Below are 17,612 nucleotides of genomic sequence, written 5' to 3'. Positions count from 1 at the left end.
ATAGAGTTGGACTTCAAGGTCTGAAATAAAAAAATCATATCATCCTTCCAATGTTTTCTTTACACTCGAATAACAAATATAAATAATTATAAATCATGATACTATTAAATCTGAAATTTAGAATTATATCTATATATCTATAACTATATATATTTCAATTTTTACTTAGGTAAATATAAAAATATAAATATATATATATATATATATATATATATATATATATATATATATATATATATAGTAGGTAAAAACCAAAATTTATTGTGATAGTCATTAAATTTTGCTTTTGTTGTCAGAAGTACAGAGAGTGCTTTTAATCATTTAGCTACTACATACTCCTGAGAGCACCCTGGCAGTTGTGGAGAGTTGGATGATAGGGCAGATACTCAACTTTGCAAAAAAAAAAATAAAAAAAATAAAAAAAATATATATATATATATATATATATATATATATATAGAGAGAGAGAGAGAGAGAGAGAGAGATCTTTTTTTTATAAAACAAAAATTTGATAATAGCAAAATATTTTTTAAATCTGAAAAGTAAAATAATCAAAATGAATTATGCATTTTTAAGAATGAAAAAATGATAAATGAAATATTCAAATAAAAAAAATTTATTATTTTTTTTATTAAATAATAACTCTTGAAACACTAATAATCATTTCAAAAATCAAAACATATTAAACTGTCATAATTATATATGTAGACAATATTATATCTAAAAATATATTTGAAAACGATAACTAAATTTTCGTTTATATAGATATATATATAAATATATATATATATATATACACAAACACACATCTCTATATTGAAATATAAATAACTTAATATATATATATATATATATATATATATATATATATATATATATATATATATATATATATATATCTATATTTATATATATATATATATATTTTGAAATCTATAAAAAAAATTTTTTTTTGTACATCCATATTTTTCGATTGGTAAATGTCTGATTATTGTGTTAGTGAATCTTAAATGTTTCAAAATCGGGATTGATGTTTTTGAATCAATAATTTTTTGTCTGGTTTTGGAGTAGAGGCAATGTTCGGAGGTAATTGCACGTTTCTCGATTCCCAGGAGTGAGTTGATTTTCCTTCAATTAAATCAAGCACTTCAATATTCATTTCAAATATGTAAGACAAGTCCATGTCCTCATACACCAGTCGAACCATCCATTGTTTTTTACTCTTCGGGAAGTAAGATAGATATTTTAAATCACCATAAACTAGCACTGTTTGGAGTTGGGTGCATCACCTTTGCTTGTACACGATGGGAATTTCTGTTGTTTGCTAGCGCTGCAAGTTTAGTTCTAGCCTCCATAGCATCCATCTTAAAATGAATCCTTTTAGGACGATATTTCAAGACGAAGCTGTGGAATACTTCCAGCTTTCCAGTGTGACAAAAATTAAAAAAAAAAAGATTCAGATGTTTTAAATCTTTTATCATTTGTGCATCACAAACAATCTTCTCCAATTCATGGAAAGACTCTGATTGTTTGGTTAGCCATTTTCTTGGTCGATCTTTATCCAATTGTAATTCTTTGTGGTTACATTTGTATTCAATGCCATTTTCTTCCCATGAATGGATGTTCAAGACATGGTAGAGACATGTCCTGTATCACCCTGACAGGACACGCTGCAAGCCCATAAGTGGTTAGCTATAGAGGGTACCCATTTTGTTAGTTCAGCACTTTTTTTTTTCTTTCCGACACTATGTATTTTTTTTTTAAGGCTCTTTGTATAGTGCCAGATGTCAAATTGGTGGTTTATATTTTTATAGTCCTCTCTGATTATTTTAAGAATGCTGACATGCCTGTCAGTTGCAACTACCACTGTTAATAATCCTTTGGAAAGTAAGCTATTGATAGCACACCGGAAACCCTTTGCCTCCATAGCTACTGATGAGGATGCCTCTGATACTTGAACAATTTGTATATCCAAAATTTTCTTTGAACGGTCCTCCATTATCGTATAGATACAGTATTTTGCAGAGAATCCGGGGCTATCACATTGCCCATCCCCTGTGACACTCAAAGTACTACCTTGTAAAGTATCAATATTTTTCTCACATTCATTTTTCCAAAATGTGTCAACTGTCGGAAAAAGGAAGTTTTTCTGATAGTTACAAAATGTCTGTCTTGAAAGAAAGCAAATTCCAAAATATTTGAAATAATCGTTAATTTTTTCAAATTTATTGCCGGTGAATAGTAAAGATGAACAAGCCAAAATATTTCCAACCGGTTTTTGTCCAATAGTGGGTTGACTACACCATAATGTCGAATTATGCCCAGCCTCACACTCACCAGTAAAAATCAGTAAAGTCCCAATTACTCTTTTATGTACAGACATCATTGGTGATGAACAAGGTTTTTCAAATCTGCAAGGTATGAGTTTTATAAGCTCATCTAAAGATCTTTCAAATACAATGTATTTTGGTTCATAGACTAGATCTTTGTTTGTGACTTCTTCTAAAATGGAATATTCTTCTTGTGTTTCTTCCGTTGTTTCTGGAATGTAAGTCGGATCTTTAGACTGGACGTCCATATCTTCAACATTAGATATGTCTAAACTATCTATATTGTGTTCAATTATAGAATTATCAATTAGAGGATCGACATTTGATATGGTACTAATGTTATCTCTATTATCAATATCAATAATTGGATGGATTATTTCAATGTTATCCACAGTTTGTGATGATGTTTGAATTTCTTGAACAGGAATGGATGATGGGTCTTGTACAGATGCAATGCTCCCTTGAAGACTGTTATCTGCTGACATGTCTCCCATTGTCCACGTATATTGGTCCTTTTTTTTAAGTAATCTCTTGTGCTTGTTGCTTTTGATTGATTTCTGATTGTTTTTTTTTTTTTTTTTTTTTTTTTTTTTTTTTTTCCAACAAGCTTTATTGGTATAAATAATAATTTTACAATTGCCATGGAAACACTCCGGCGTGGTATAACATAGACAAAATAGAAAAAACAATGAAAGTGAAATATACAAAGAGCAAGACCAGTAATGACCATTGTATGTAAGTCCAAGGATCCATGCATTTGTTGAGTCCCACATAAAGTTCTGGTCTTGGACATAGTAGCTTGTGGGTTTTTCTTTTTTATAAGATAACACATGTGGATGAAACTTCCACATTAACATTTAAACAGAGCAAAGCAATGCGACAGAGATCTATGTAAAAGATAGAAAGGTCTCACTGATGTTGATATACGTGAGAGGTAAGTTACAGTCATCAAGGAGTTAGTTAAGTGATAGGGTATAAGGTCTAGCAAACCAGCGCGGAGGAAGTATGGCTCCAGGGTGAGTTTCCAGATGAGTCAGATGTGTCCTAGTTTTGAGATGTGTTACGGGAGATGATGTGGCTGTATAAGGTGTCGGGGTGACTAGGAATTATTAGGTAGTTGTGGCGGGGGTCTAGAAAGTGTGAGAGTGTATGTTTCCCAATAAAAGGACATGGCGCAGTAAAAATCCATCCTTTTTGTTTTCTGATAGTGAAACCTTTCCAGGGAAAGGAGAAGAGTGACATTATGTACCCAGTCTTTTTGAGTAGGAATGTGTCGCTGTTTCCACAGTCTAGGGATCAGTTGCTTGGCCCCACTAAGCATGATGTACAATAAGACCTGTCGGTATTTGCATTTGATCTTAGGGGGTTTGTTAAATAATAGCGTCAAAGGATTGAAGGGGATAGATGTATTGAGTACCTTTTGGATTTCTCTATGGGTGTCCAACCAGAAAGGCTGAAGTGTGGGGCAATCCCACCAGATGTGGAGGAGTGTACCAACTTGTTTGCAATCTCTCCAACATAGTGGGTCTGTGTGAGGGTAAATCTTAGCGAGTCTGCTGGGGTAAAGGTACCATCTTTCTAAGAGTTTTATGTTCGTTTCAGTGATTCCCATTGAGGAGGGGGCCTTCCCCATTTGTTGAAATATAATGTCCCACGTCTCAGAGGGGATCTCATGGCCTAGCTCGACTTCCCATGCTTTTGTATATGATGGAAGGTTTTTGGAGTGTAGAGTAATTAGTATTTTATATATCTTAGAGAGAGTACCCTGCGCTAATAATGTGGAGTGGCATAGTGTTTCGAATGGATTTAGGTTTCTTACCAGGTTATGTTTGTCTTTATGGTGGGAGAGAAAGTGTGCTAATTGTAAATATTCGAACCATCTATCAAAAAAGCTAATGTTCCTGTCCGCAAGGGCGGTTTTCTGAATGATGGTGCCTCTTTCTAGAACAAGATGGCAGGGCAAACCCGCTGATAGTGTGTACCGGTCCTGGGTCCGTTTTTGAAGTAGTGGAGGAAAATCTTTGTTGTGTAGAAGGGGGGTAAGTGGTGAGGGTATGGTCGATATGCCTTTTTGTGAACCTATAAGGTGGTCCCAAGTGGAGAGTGTATCAGTCACTAACGAGGGTGTAAGAGAAGGTAGTGTCCTATGTTGCCTGTATGTCCAGCAAACTGACCCAAGACTTCGAGAAGTAGATAGATCATGCTCAAGCTTGACCCATTCTTTATCAGTACTGTTTTTGCACCAGTCGACTATTCTGGTCAGTTGTGCTGCCTGTGAGTAAAATAAAAGGTTGGGTACTCCCAGTCCCCCCTCATCCCTTTTCCTATAAAGGGTGGTTTTAGAGATTCGAGGGCGTTTATTTGCCCAAATAAAGCCGTTAACGAAAGATTGCACACTACGAATGTAATGTAAGGGGGGTTGTATGGGTAGGGCTTGGAACATATATAAAAAGCGAGGCAGGATGCTCATTTTGAATGCTTGGACTCTACCAAGCTAGGAGAGGAATTTGTTGCGCCAGGCTCTCATGTCTGTTCTGATGGAGTCAAAAAGGTGTTGGTGGTTTAGTTGGTGTAGAGCTTCTTTTGAGGTCGTTAGTTTTACCCCTAGGTAATTTATGGAAGAAGGTTGGAATCGGAATTGGTAGTGATTAGTGATCTGTTGGGCTGTCTGGTCTGAGATGCCAATACCTAGAAACTCTGATTTCTGCTTATTTATTTTGAAATTGGAGAGAGTACTGTAAATGCCCAAAGCCGGTAAAAGGGCCTCTAGAGATTGTGGGGGGGAAGTCAGTGAGAATAAAATATCGTCCGCGTAGAGTGTTAGTTTGTAGTGGATATCTGCTATATAAATACCGTGGACTTTTTCATCATTCCTGATCCTGGAGGCAAGAACCTCCACGGCCAGAATAAACAATATGGGGGAGAGAGGGCAACCCTGTCTCGTTCCATTCGTTATTGGGAATGCATTTGACAGGGAATCGTTTAACTTAATACGGGCTTTCGGCATATGGTATAGGGCAAATATTTTCTCAATGAGTTTATTGCTCAGGCCATAACGAGTGAGCGTTGACCTAAGGAACAACCAATCCAGCCTATCAAAGGCCTTCTCGGCATCGATGGCAAGGAAGATAGAAGGAATGTTTTGTGACTGCGTGTATTCGATTAAGTTTAGGATTTTGATGGTATTGTCTCGCGCCTCTCTTTTGGGGACAAAACCTACTTGATTTGTGTGAATTAGTTGGGGGAGGAACTTATTAAGTCTATTAGCTATGAGTTTAGCATAAAGCTTAACGTCTACGTTTAGTAGTGAAATGGGGCGAAAATTAGATGGGCTATCTGCGGGTTTTCCGGTCTTAGGGATCACTGAAATGTGTGCTTCCAGCATAGGGGGGAGAAAGGGGTGTTCCTGGTCAACTAAGTTAAATAAGGTACAGAGGTGTGGAAGCAGAGTGGGTGCGAACTTTTTATAATAAGCGACCGAGAGACCGTCAGGGCCAGGGCTTTTGCCTGATGGCAAGTCTTTAAGGGTGGTTGTGAGCTCTGTCATTGAGAAAGGTTCGTCCAGTTCTGTCGCTTGTGCATCAGAGAGTTGTGGTAAAGGGGTGTTTAGAAGGTAGTTGTTTATGGCATTACTGGGGTCCGGGGGGCGGTCAGGGTTAGAGAGGTTGTAAAGATTAGAGTAGTATGCCTCAAATTGGGAAAGTATTTCAGAAGTGGTATTGACAGTTTGGTTCGTTGGAGATTTAATTTCATGGATGAAGGTTTTAAGTTTTTTCAGTTTTAAGGAGCGTGCTAGGAGTTTTCCTGCTCTATTGCTTTCAAAGTAGAATTTTTGTTTAGTCAGTAAGGCCAGTGCATTAGCTTCACTAAGTTGTAAGTCATGTACAGTTTTCCTGGCTTTCATTAAGTCTGCTAATAGTTGGGGGGAGGAAGGATTTCGCTTATGGTCGTGTTCAAGTTTGGCTAGTAGGTCAGTGGATATTTTGTATACCTGCCGTGCTTTCTTTCTAGCTTGTGCATGTTGTTTAATTAATTCCCCCCTGATAAAACATTTATGAGCCTCCCAGACAACGAAAGGATCTGTTTCCGGTAAGGAATTAAATCTGAAATACTCCTGTAGAAGCTTTTCTAAGTTAGGAACTAGAGTTGGGGAATCTAATAGTTTCTCGTCTAGTTTCCACTGAAAATTGCCACCAGGTGCTGATGGCCATTTGAGTGTTGTTAGTACAGCCGAGTGGTCTGACCAAACGGTATGTGAAAGCCTGGAGGATAGTACATTGGAAAGGCCTCTTTGATTAGTAAAGAGGTAATCAATTCTACTATATGAACTATGAGGGGCAGAGAAAAAGGTATAGTCCCTCTTCTCAGGGTGGACGAATCTCCAAATGTCAAATAGAGTTTGGTCTAGCATAAGTTTCCATAGTTGCTTGATTGTGTGTTTAGGAGTTGTGGGTCGAGGGTTCGAGGAATCTAAATGTGGTTGAATGGGGAGATTGAAGTCTCCCCCTAGATATAGTGCACCTATTGTGTGGTCTAGAATCTTGGCGAAACTTTTCCTGAAAAAGGGGAGCTGTCTGGTGTTGGGAGCATAAAGATTGACCAGTGTCACCGGGGAGCCAAACAGGGTGCCAGTTACACATAAAAACCTGCCTTCAGAGTCAGTGTAGGTGTGGATGTGAGTAAAAGGGATCTGTCTGCTGATTAGGATGCTTACGCCGTGCCTTTTGTGGTCAAAAGAGCTGTGAAAGCTTTGAGTATAGAAACCTCCAAAATAATTAGGTTCCTTATTTTTTAAAAAGTGAGTCTCTTGGAGGAAAAGAATATCACCCCCTTTCCTACGTAGGTCTCTCATGGCTAGTGAGCGTTTTTGTGCAGAATTCAAGCCTTTGGTATTCTGACTCAGTAAAGTGAGAGTTTTAGTGTGGCCTTCCATGGTGCTGGTGTGACTGGTGTCCGTGATTAGATGACTGCAATAAATGATAGGCATGCATGTGTGGTTGTAGAGTATAGAAAGAAGGTTGTGTTAAGTATACCCTAGGGTCTGTATCTCTGTCGCATAGCAAAAAAAACATGAATAAGAACATAAAACAAAACATACATTTTCTCATAAAAAATCTAGATACTAATGCAAGCATTAAACTTTTAGTGTTAAGAGGGAGGGATTATAACCCATTCCATAGCAAGTGATATACATTTAGGGATGACTAATGCTCAATTACATTGGTAAAATATTTCTAACAGTACAATACAATAATTCCTAAATTCCTAAATTTACTTATTTCTAGATCAGAAGTCGTTTAACAGTAAAAGGTTTATGGCCAATGTGGCTATACATTACCCAGCGACCAAGCTGTAGCACCGGGCAAAGTCTCTAGTAGAATGATCAGCTCGTAGGGATAGCTAAGATACAAAATAATTGATTAAGTTGTGACTTTAGAGAGCAAGCCGGGGGGCTTGGCCTGCGGCTTAGACTGAGGTTTGGGGGGAATACGCTGCCAGTCTCTCATGACAGGTCCTGTAGATTTCTTTCTAGGGGGTTCGTGAGAGTTCTCTGGAGAGAGTTCCTCTGGAGGGTCCAATTCCAAGGCCTGGCAAAAGGCGTTGACATCTTCTAGGGTTCTGCAAATTAACTTTCTATTTCCATGAAGAACATAGAGATGAAAGGGGAATCCCCACCTGTAGAGGATTTTCTTCTGTCTGAGAAGGGATGTTACAGGAGCCAGATCTCTCCTCCTTTGCAATGTTCGTTGGGAGAGGTCTTGAAAAAATTGGAGAACAACCCCCCTGAATTTAACAGGCTGGTGCCTACGAGAGAGGTTTAGGAGTTCCTCCTTTTCGTTGAACTCTCTAAACTTCATGATGATGTCCCTTGGGGGGGCAGTGTCAGGGGGTTTCGGTCTAAGGGCTCTGTGGGCTCGAACCCAAGGGATATCTGTGGAGGGAGTGGTGTTTCTGAGATGTGCGAATAAAGCTGGGAGATAGATTGGAAAGTCTTTAGGTAATACCGACTCAGGAACACCTCTGATTCTGAGATTTTTCCGGCGGCTCCTATTCTCCAGATCCTCGATTTTGTCGAAGAGATCTGCTATAAGAGCTGTGTGATGGTTTGTTGAATCCTGAGTTGTATTGATTTCCACTTGAAGGTGGTCCGTGAATTCTTCCAAGGCCTCCACTCTATTGCCCACTGAGTGAAGGTCTTGCTTTATTTCTGCTATCTCTTCCCTGATACACGAGCGAATGATATCCGCTATATCCTGTTTGGATGCTAGGGTAGAGAGGATGGTGTTGGGGACAGGTGTGCTCTCCTCAGTGTCATCTTCTTGTACTTGCGAAGACTGTAATTTCTTTTTTGGCGACTTGGCAGGTTCAGTACTGTCACCCACTTTTGAGGCAGGGGGCGAGAAAAACTGAGCGACCATGCTGTCTCTGTGGTTGTGCATCTTAGGGGGTTTATTCAGTTTCGAAGTGCGTTTTGCATTCATTGTGCAGGGGGAAGTTGTAAAAGAATGTTACAGATACCCTTTCCTATGCAGTTATGGTTAGAAGAGAAAAAGGGAAAGGCCTGAACCAGATCTGTTGTTAGTATGATGATGTCCAATAAAGTGGGATGAAATAAGGGCCAGGTGCAGAGCCCAAGTACCTCTGGGGTCTGAGTAGTGTTAGTTGGTACACTGCCGCGTGGTGATTCTGCCACGTGGTTAACTGTGCAGGCTAAAATCTTTAGGCCCCGTACAGCAGGCCTCTGGATAAGCGGCTGGTCTCCACTATGAGTGTGCCTGTCTGCACTCGCTCCCCCTGTCACTAGTTAGGGCCCGGGTGGTGTAGGGCACCGTTCTATCCCCTCTCCTTACCCGTAGAAGAAGTGACCTCCGGCTTCTTATAGTGCAGCTGCGGTCTCTATGCTGCGTGTGCGGTTCGCTCCCAGTAATGGCGGTGGGGCCCAGGAGTAGGTAGGAGACACTGTAGTTACAGCTAAGGGCAGTCCGGGTCTGCGATCAGAGAGAGGAAGGATTCCTCAAGATGGTCAGGAAACGTAGTGAAGTCCCGGATTCAAAGTTGGCTCCGAGCCGGGTAAAAGTTAGTGCGTTATCGGGTAGAGATGCGGTGAGGTTTTAAGACGAGAGTAAGCCCGCTGGGTCTGCTTAAAAATGGTGTCTCCTGACTCCCGATCTATAGAGCATTTATGAGGGCATGTTATTTAGTGGAATCTAGGGCTTTGCGAGTAGTTTTGAGCTGATATATGGAACTGGGTCCCGGAGCTCAGAGATTACACAGCTTCCATTGCTGCTGCTGGCTCCGCCCCCCTCGATTTCTGATTGTTTTTAATGTTTGCACACTCGAACTTCGTGTTCCAAGAAATAGGTCAAAAGAGGTCGAGTTATCAATCTTTAAAATTTCTTCTGTATTTGTAGAAGCGTCAGATAAAGTTAAATTTGTTCGTTGACCACATGCATGACATACATTTATTCTGGGTTGGTTTTCAATAATAAATGCACTAGATGTCGATGCTGTTGCTTCAGATAATGTTAATGGACATATTCTAGGATCAGTTAGAGAAGTATCGGTCGTTGGTTCTGAATGTGTTACACGTGATGGAAAAATTGTAGGAGCTGCATCTGGTTTTAGTTTTTTGTTGACACCATGAGAGTAATAACAGTCCTGATGAAAATGTCTTGAACACATACGGTATTTGACTGTTTTGTTCGTATCAAAAATTCTTTGAACCATGGGTTCTAATTGCTCCGGAGTATATTGATTTGTTTGTTGTAGCCAAATCCTTATTTTGTCATGTGTCTTTGGGAAGACATGGAAACTGACATTTGGTTGAGGTCGACCTTTTCTTGTTGCGCTGGTGCAACCAATTACAATGCAGTCTGGCATTGTATAAATTTCTGAAATAATAATATAAATATAGAATATAAGTATAATATTACAAATAGATATTATAAAAGATATTTATACAGTTGGATAATATATTTTTCATCTATATTGATTTACACTTCATAACAATAATAGTATAACTAAATTAGGGTTAGTTTTGTGTTAAAGGGACAGTGAAGGACTAAAAAATTAATATCTTTAACATCGGGCATTTAATTTTAAACAACTTTCAAATTTAGTTTTATAAATAAATTAGCTTCATTATCTTGGTATTATAGTTGATATAAAACCTATGAAGGATCATATGATAATTTCTAAGCCCTTGAAGGCCGCCTCTAATCAAATGATTTTGTATTTGCTTTTCACAACAGGGTAGAGTATTTCAGGTAAAACTTATAGATAGCATTGTGATCACGCCTGTGGGTTGTGGCAGACACTGCACTAATTGGATTAAATGCAAGTCAATAGATAATAACTAAAAGTAAGGTGATTAGGGACGTTTAGGAGATGTTGAGATACAAGATAGTCACAGCTGTAAAATGTGTATTGATATAACTGTGTTGGTTATACAAAAATGGGGAATGGGTAATAAAGGGATTATCTCGCTTTTTAAAAAAAAATAAATTCTGGTTTTAACTGTCCCTTTAACAGTAAACAGTATAATACATAAGATTGTAATGCACAATCAAATACGATTATAAAAATTAAAAGATTTTATTGTTTTATTTAAAATCAATTGAACTCCTGATTTTTATTTTCAATGAAATAGGCAACATAATTTTAAAAATGTATTTGGTATAAAATATTTTATATATATATATATATATATATATATATATATATATATATATATATATATATATATATATATATATATATATATATATATATATATATATATATATATATATATATATAGGAATAGAGAGAGATAGAGAGAGTTAGACAAAGAGTAAGAGAGAGAGAAATAGAGAAAAATAGAGATAGAGAGAGAGACAGAAAACGAGAGAAAGAAATATAAAAAGAGAAATAGAGATTTACGGCTAGATTTAGAGTTCGGCGGTAGCCGTCAAAACCAGCGTTAGAGGCTCCTAACGCTGGTTTTGGGCGCCCGCTGGTATTTGGAGTCAGTGATTAAAGGGTCTAATGCTCACTTTACAGCCGCGACTTTTCCATACCGCAGATCCCCCTACGCCATTTGCGTAGCCTATCTTTTCAATGGGATCTTCCTAACGCCCGTATTTAGAGTCGTTTCTGCAGTGAGCGTTAGAGCTCTAACGACAAGATTCCAGCCGCCTGAAAATAGCAGGAGTTAAGAGCTTTCTGGCTAACGCCGGTTTATAAAGCTCTTAACTACTGTACCCTAAAGTACACTAACACCCATAAACTACCTATGTACCCCTAAACCGAGGTCCCCCCACATCGCCGCCACTCGATTAAAAATTTTAACCCCTAATCTGCCGACCGCCACCTACGTTATACTTATGTACCCCTAATCTGCTGCCCCTAACACCGCCGACCCCTGTATTATATCTATTAACCCCTAACTTGCCCCCCACAACGTCGCCGCAAGCTACTTAAAATAATTAACCCCTAATCTTCCGACCGCAAATCGCCGCCACCTACGTTATCCCTATGTACCCCTAATCTGCTACCCCTAACATCGCCGACCCCTATGTTATATTTATTAACCCCTAATCTGCCCCCCACAACGTCGCCGACACCTACCTACACTTATTAACCCCTAATCTGCCGAGCGGACCTGAGCGCTACTATAATAAAGTTATTAACCCCTAATCCGCCTCACTAACCCTATCATAAATAGTATTAACCCCTAATCTGCCCTCCCTAACATCGCCGACACCTACCTTCAATTATTAACCCCTAATCTTCCGATCGGAGCTCACCGCTATTCTAATAAATGTATTAACCCCTAAAGCTAAGTCTAACCCTAACACTAACACCCCCCTAAGTTAAATATAATTTTTATCTAACGAAATAAATTAACTCTTATTAAATAAATAATTCCTATTTAAAGCTAAATACTTACCTGTAAAATAAATCCTAATATAGCTACAATATAATTTATAATTATATTATAGCTATTTTAGGATTAATATTTATTTTACAGGCAACTTTGTAATTATTTTAACCAGGTACAATAGCTATTAAATAGTTAAGAACTATTTAATAGTTACCTAGTTAAAATAATAACAAATTTACCTGTAAAATAAATCCTAACCTAAGATATAATTAAACCTAACACTACCCTATCAATAAAATAATTAAATAAACTACCTACAATTACCTACAATTAACCTAACACTACACTATCAATAAATTAATTAAACACAATTGCTACAAATAAATAAAATTAAATAAACTATCTAAAGTACAAAAAATAAAAAAGAACTAAGTTACAGAAAATAATAAAATATTTACAAAGATAAGAAAAATATTACAACAATTTTAAACTAATTACACCTACTCTAAGCCCCCTAATAAAATAACAAAGCCCCCCAAAATAAAAAATTCCCTACCCTATTCTAAAATACAAATATTACAAGCTCTTTTACCTTACCAGCCCTGAACAGGGCCCTTTGCGGGGCATGCCCCAAGAATTTCAGCTCTTTTGCCTGTAAAAAAAAACATACAATACCCCCCCCCAACATTACAACCCACCACCCACATACCCCTAATCTAACCCAAACCCCCCTTAAATAAACCTAACACTACCCCCCTGATGATCTTCCTACCTTGTCTTCACCATGCCAGGTTCACCGATCCGTCCTGGCTCCAAGATCTTCATCCAACCCAAGCGGGGGCTAGACATCCACTGAAGAAGTCCAGAAGAGGGTCCAAAGTCTTCCTCCTATCCGGCAAGAAGAGGACATCCGGACCGGCAAACATCTTCTCCAAGCGGCATCTTCTATCTTCTTCCATCCGATGACGACCGGCTCCATCTTGAAGACCTCCAGCGCGGATCCATCCTCTTCTTCCGACGACTAGACGACGAATGACGGTTCCTTTAAGGGACGTCATCCAAGATGGCGTCCCTCGAATTCCGATTGGCTGATAGGATTCTATCAGCCAATCGGAATTAAGGTAGGAATTTTCTGATTGGCTGATGGAATCAGCCAATCAGAATATAGTTCAATCCGATTGGCTGATCCAATCAGCCAATCAGATTGAGCTCGCATTCTATTGGCTGTTCCGATCAGCCAATAGAATGCGAGCTCAATCTGATTGGCTGATTGGATCAGCCAATCGGATTGAACTATATTCTGATTGGCTGATTCCATCAGCCAATCAGAAAATTCCTACCTTAATTCCGATTGGCTGATAGAATCCTATCAGCCAATCGGAATTCGAGGGACGCCATCTTGGATGACGTCCCTTAAAGGAACCGTCATTCGTCGTCTAGTCGTCGGAAGAAGAGGATGGATCCGCGCTGGAGGTCTTCAAGATGGAGCCGGTCGTCATCGGATGGAAGAAGATAGAAGATGCCGCTTGGAGAAGATGTTTGCCGGTCCGGATGTCCTCTTCTTGCCGGATAGGAGGAAGACTTTGGACCCTCTTCTGGACTTCTTCAGTGGATGTCTAGCCCCCGCTTGGGTTGGATGAAGATCTTGGAGCCAGGACGGATCGGTGAACCTGGCATGGTGAAGACAAGGTAGGAAGATCATCAGGGGGGTAGTGTTAGGTTTATTTAAGGGGGGTTTGGGTTAGATTAGGGGTATGTGGGTGGTGGGTTGTAATGTTGGGGGGGGGGTATTGTATGTTTTTTTTTACAGGCAAAAGAGCTGAAATTCTTGGGGCATGCCCCGCAAAGGGCCCTGTTCAGGGCTGGTAAGGTAAAAGAGCTTGTAATATTTGTATTTTAGAATAGGGTAGTGAATTTTTTATTTTGGGGGGCTTTGTTATTTTATTAGGGGGCTTAGAGTAGGTGTAATTAGTTTAAAATTGTTGTCATATTTTTCTTATGTTTGTAAATATTTTATTATTTTCTGTAACTTAGTTCTTTTTTATTTTTTGTACTTTAGATAGTTTATTTAATTTTATTTATTTGTAGCAATTGTGTTTAATTAATTTATTGATAGTGTAGTGTTAGGTTAATTGTAGGTAATTGTAGGTAGTTTATTTAATTATTTTATTGATAGGGTAGTGTTAGGTTTAATTATATCTTAGGTTAGGATTTATTTTACAGGTAAATTTGTTATTATTTTAACTAGGTAACTATTAAATAGTTCTTAACTATTTAATAGCTATTGTACCTGGTTAAAATAATTACAAAGTTGCCTGTAAAATAAATATTAATCCTAAAATAGCTATAATATAATTATAATTTATATTGTAGCTATATTAGGATTTATTTTACAGGTAAGTATTTAGCTTTAAATAGGAATCATTTATTTAATAAGAGTTAATTTATTTCGTTAGATAAAAATTATATTTAACTTAGGGGGGTGTTAGTGTTAGGGTTAGACTTAGCTTTAGGGGTTAATACATTTATTAGAATAGCGGTGAGCTCCGGTCGGCAGATTAGGGGTTAATAATTGAAGGTAGGTGTCGGCGATGTTAGGGAGGGCAGATTAGGGGTTAATACTATTTATGATAGGGTTAGTGAGGCGGATTAGGGGTTAATAACTTTATTATAGTAGCGCTCAGGTCCGCTCGGCAGATTAGGGGTTAATAAGTGTAGGCAGGTGTCGGCGACGTTGTGGGGGGCAGATTAGGGGTTAATAAATATAACATAGGGGTCGGCGATGTTAGGGCAGCAGATTAGGGGTACATAGGGATAACGTAGGTGGCGGCGGTTTACGGAGCGGCAGATTAGGGGTTAAAAGTGTAATGCAGGGGTCAGCGATAGCGGGGGCGGCAGATTAGGAGTTAATAAGTGTAAGGTTAGGGGTGTTTAGACTCGGGGTACATGTTAGGGTGTTAGGTGCAGACGTAGGAAGTGTTTCCCCATAGGAAACAATGGGGCTGCGTTAGGAGCTGAACGCTGCTTTTTTGCAGGTGTTAGGTTTTTTTTCAGCTCAAACAGCCCCATTGTTTCCTATGGGAGAATCGTGCACGAGCACGTTTTTGAGGCCGGCCGCGTCCGTAAGCAACTCTGGTATCGAGAGTTGCATTTGCGGTAAAAATGCTCTACGCTCCTTTTTTGGAGCCTAACGCAGCATTTGTTTGAACTCTCGATACCAGAGTTAAATTTATGGTGCGGCCAGAAAAAAACCCGCGGAGCGTTAACAGCCCTTTTACCGCCGAACTCTAAATCTAGGCCAAAGAGAGCTTGAGAGAGAAAAATAGAGAGAGAGAGATAGAGAGTGAGATGGAGAGAGAGAAAAAGTGAGAGACATAAAAAGAGATATCGATATAGAGATAAAGAGAAATAGAGATAGATAGATAGAAAGAGAGAAAGAGATAGAGAGAGAAAGAGAGAGAAAGAGATAGCAATCAAAATAAATAGAGATAGAAAGAGAGAGACAATTGAGAGAGATAGATAAACAGAGAGATAAACAGTGAAATAGATAGAAAGAGAGAGATATATATATAAAAATATAGAGAGAATGGTAGAAATATTGAGAGAGATAGATAGAAAGATAGAGAGAGATAGAGAGAGAAAGAGATAGGAATCGAAATAAATAGAGATAGAAAGAGAGAGACAATTGAGAGAGATAGATAAACAGAGAGATAAACATTGAAATTGATAGAAAGAGAGAGATATAAAAATATAGAGTGAATGGTAGAAATATTGAGAGAGATAGATGGAAAGATAGAGAGAAAGAGAGAAATAGAGAAATAGAGAGAAAGAAAGAGAGAGAGAGATAGAAATAGAAAGAGAGAGAGAGATAAAGAGAGTGATAGAGCAAGATAGAGAGATATAAAAAGAGAGATAAATAAAGAGAGAGAGCAAGATAAAGAGAGAGATAAAGAGAAAGAGATAGAGAGAAAGAGATAAAAAAGGCAGAAAGATATAGAAAGAGAAAATAGAAAAAGCTAGAAAGAGAGAGAGAGACATAGAAAGAGAAAGAGATAGAAAAAGAACGATAAAGAGAGAGAGAAAAATAGAGATAGAGAAAGATAGAGAAGCAGAGAGAGAGAGAGAAATTTAAAGTGAAAAAAAAGACATATATAAAGATAAAGAGAGGGATCGAAAGATAGAGAGAGAGAGAGAGAGAAAGAGAGAGAAATAGATAACTAGAGAGATAGAAAAGGAGAGTGAGAGATCGAGTTATATAGAGAGAAATAGAGAGAGATATATAAAAAGAGAGAGAAAAAGAGAGAAATAGAGATATATATAAAGAGAGAAAAACAGAATTTATGCTTACCTGATAAATTACTTTCTCCAACGGTGTGTCCGGTCCACGGCGTCATCCTTACTTGTGGGATATTCTCTTCCCCAACAATAAATGGCAAAGAGTCCCAGCAAAGCTGGTCACATGATCCCTCCTAGGCTCTGCCCACCCCAGTCATTCGACCGACGGACAGGAGGAAATATATATAGGAGAAACCATATGATACCGTGGTGACTGTAGTTAGAGAAAATAATTCATCAGACCTGATTAAAAAACCAGGGCGGGCCGTGGACCAGACACACCGTTGGAGAAAGTAATTTATCAGGTAAGCATAAATTCTGTTTTCTCCAACATTGGTGTTTGTCCGGTCCACGGCGTCATCCTTACTTGTGGGAACCAATACCAAAGCTTTAGGACACGGATGAAGGGAGGGAGCAAATCAGGTCACCTAAACGGAAGGCACCACAGCTTGCAAAACCTTTCTCCCAAAAATAGCCTCCGAAGAAGCAAAAGTATCAAATTTGTAAAATTTGGCAAAAGTGTGCAGTGAAGACCAAGTCGCTGCCTTACATATCTGGTCAACAGAAGCCTCGTTCTTGAAGGCCCATGTGGAAGCCACAGCCCTAGTGGAGTGAGCTGTGATTCTTTCAGGAGGCTGCCGTCCGGCAGTCTCATAAGCCAATCGGATAATGCTTTTAAGCCAAAAGGAAAGAGAGGTAGAAGTCGCTTTTTGACCTCTCCTTTTACCAGAATAAACAACAAACAAGGAAGATGTTTGTCTGAAATCTTTAGTAGCCTCTAAATAGAACTTTAGAGCACGGACAACGTCCAAATTGTGTAACAAACGTTCCTTCTTTGAAACTGGATTCGGACACAAAGAAGGTACAATTATCTCCTGGTTAATATTTTTGTTAGAAACAACTTTAGGAAGAAAACCAGGCTTAGTACGCAAAACCACCTTATCTGCATGGAACACCAGATAAGGAGGAGAACACTGCAGAGCAGATAACTCTGAAACTCTTCTAGCAGAAGAAATTGCAACCAAAAACAAAACTTTCCAAGATAGTAACTTAATATCTATGGAATGTAAGGGTTCAAACGG

The sequence above is a fragment of the Bombina bombina genome, chromosome 5 (assembly GCF_027579735.1).
Source record: "Bombina bombina isolate aBomBom1 chromosome 5, aBomBom1.pri, whole genome shotgun sequence".
Classification (NCBI taxonomy): domain Eukaryota; kingdom Metazoa; phylum Chordata; class Amphibia; order Anura; family Bombinatoridae; genus Bombina; species Bombina bombina.
This window is presented reverse-complemented; position numbering follows the sequence as displayed.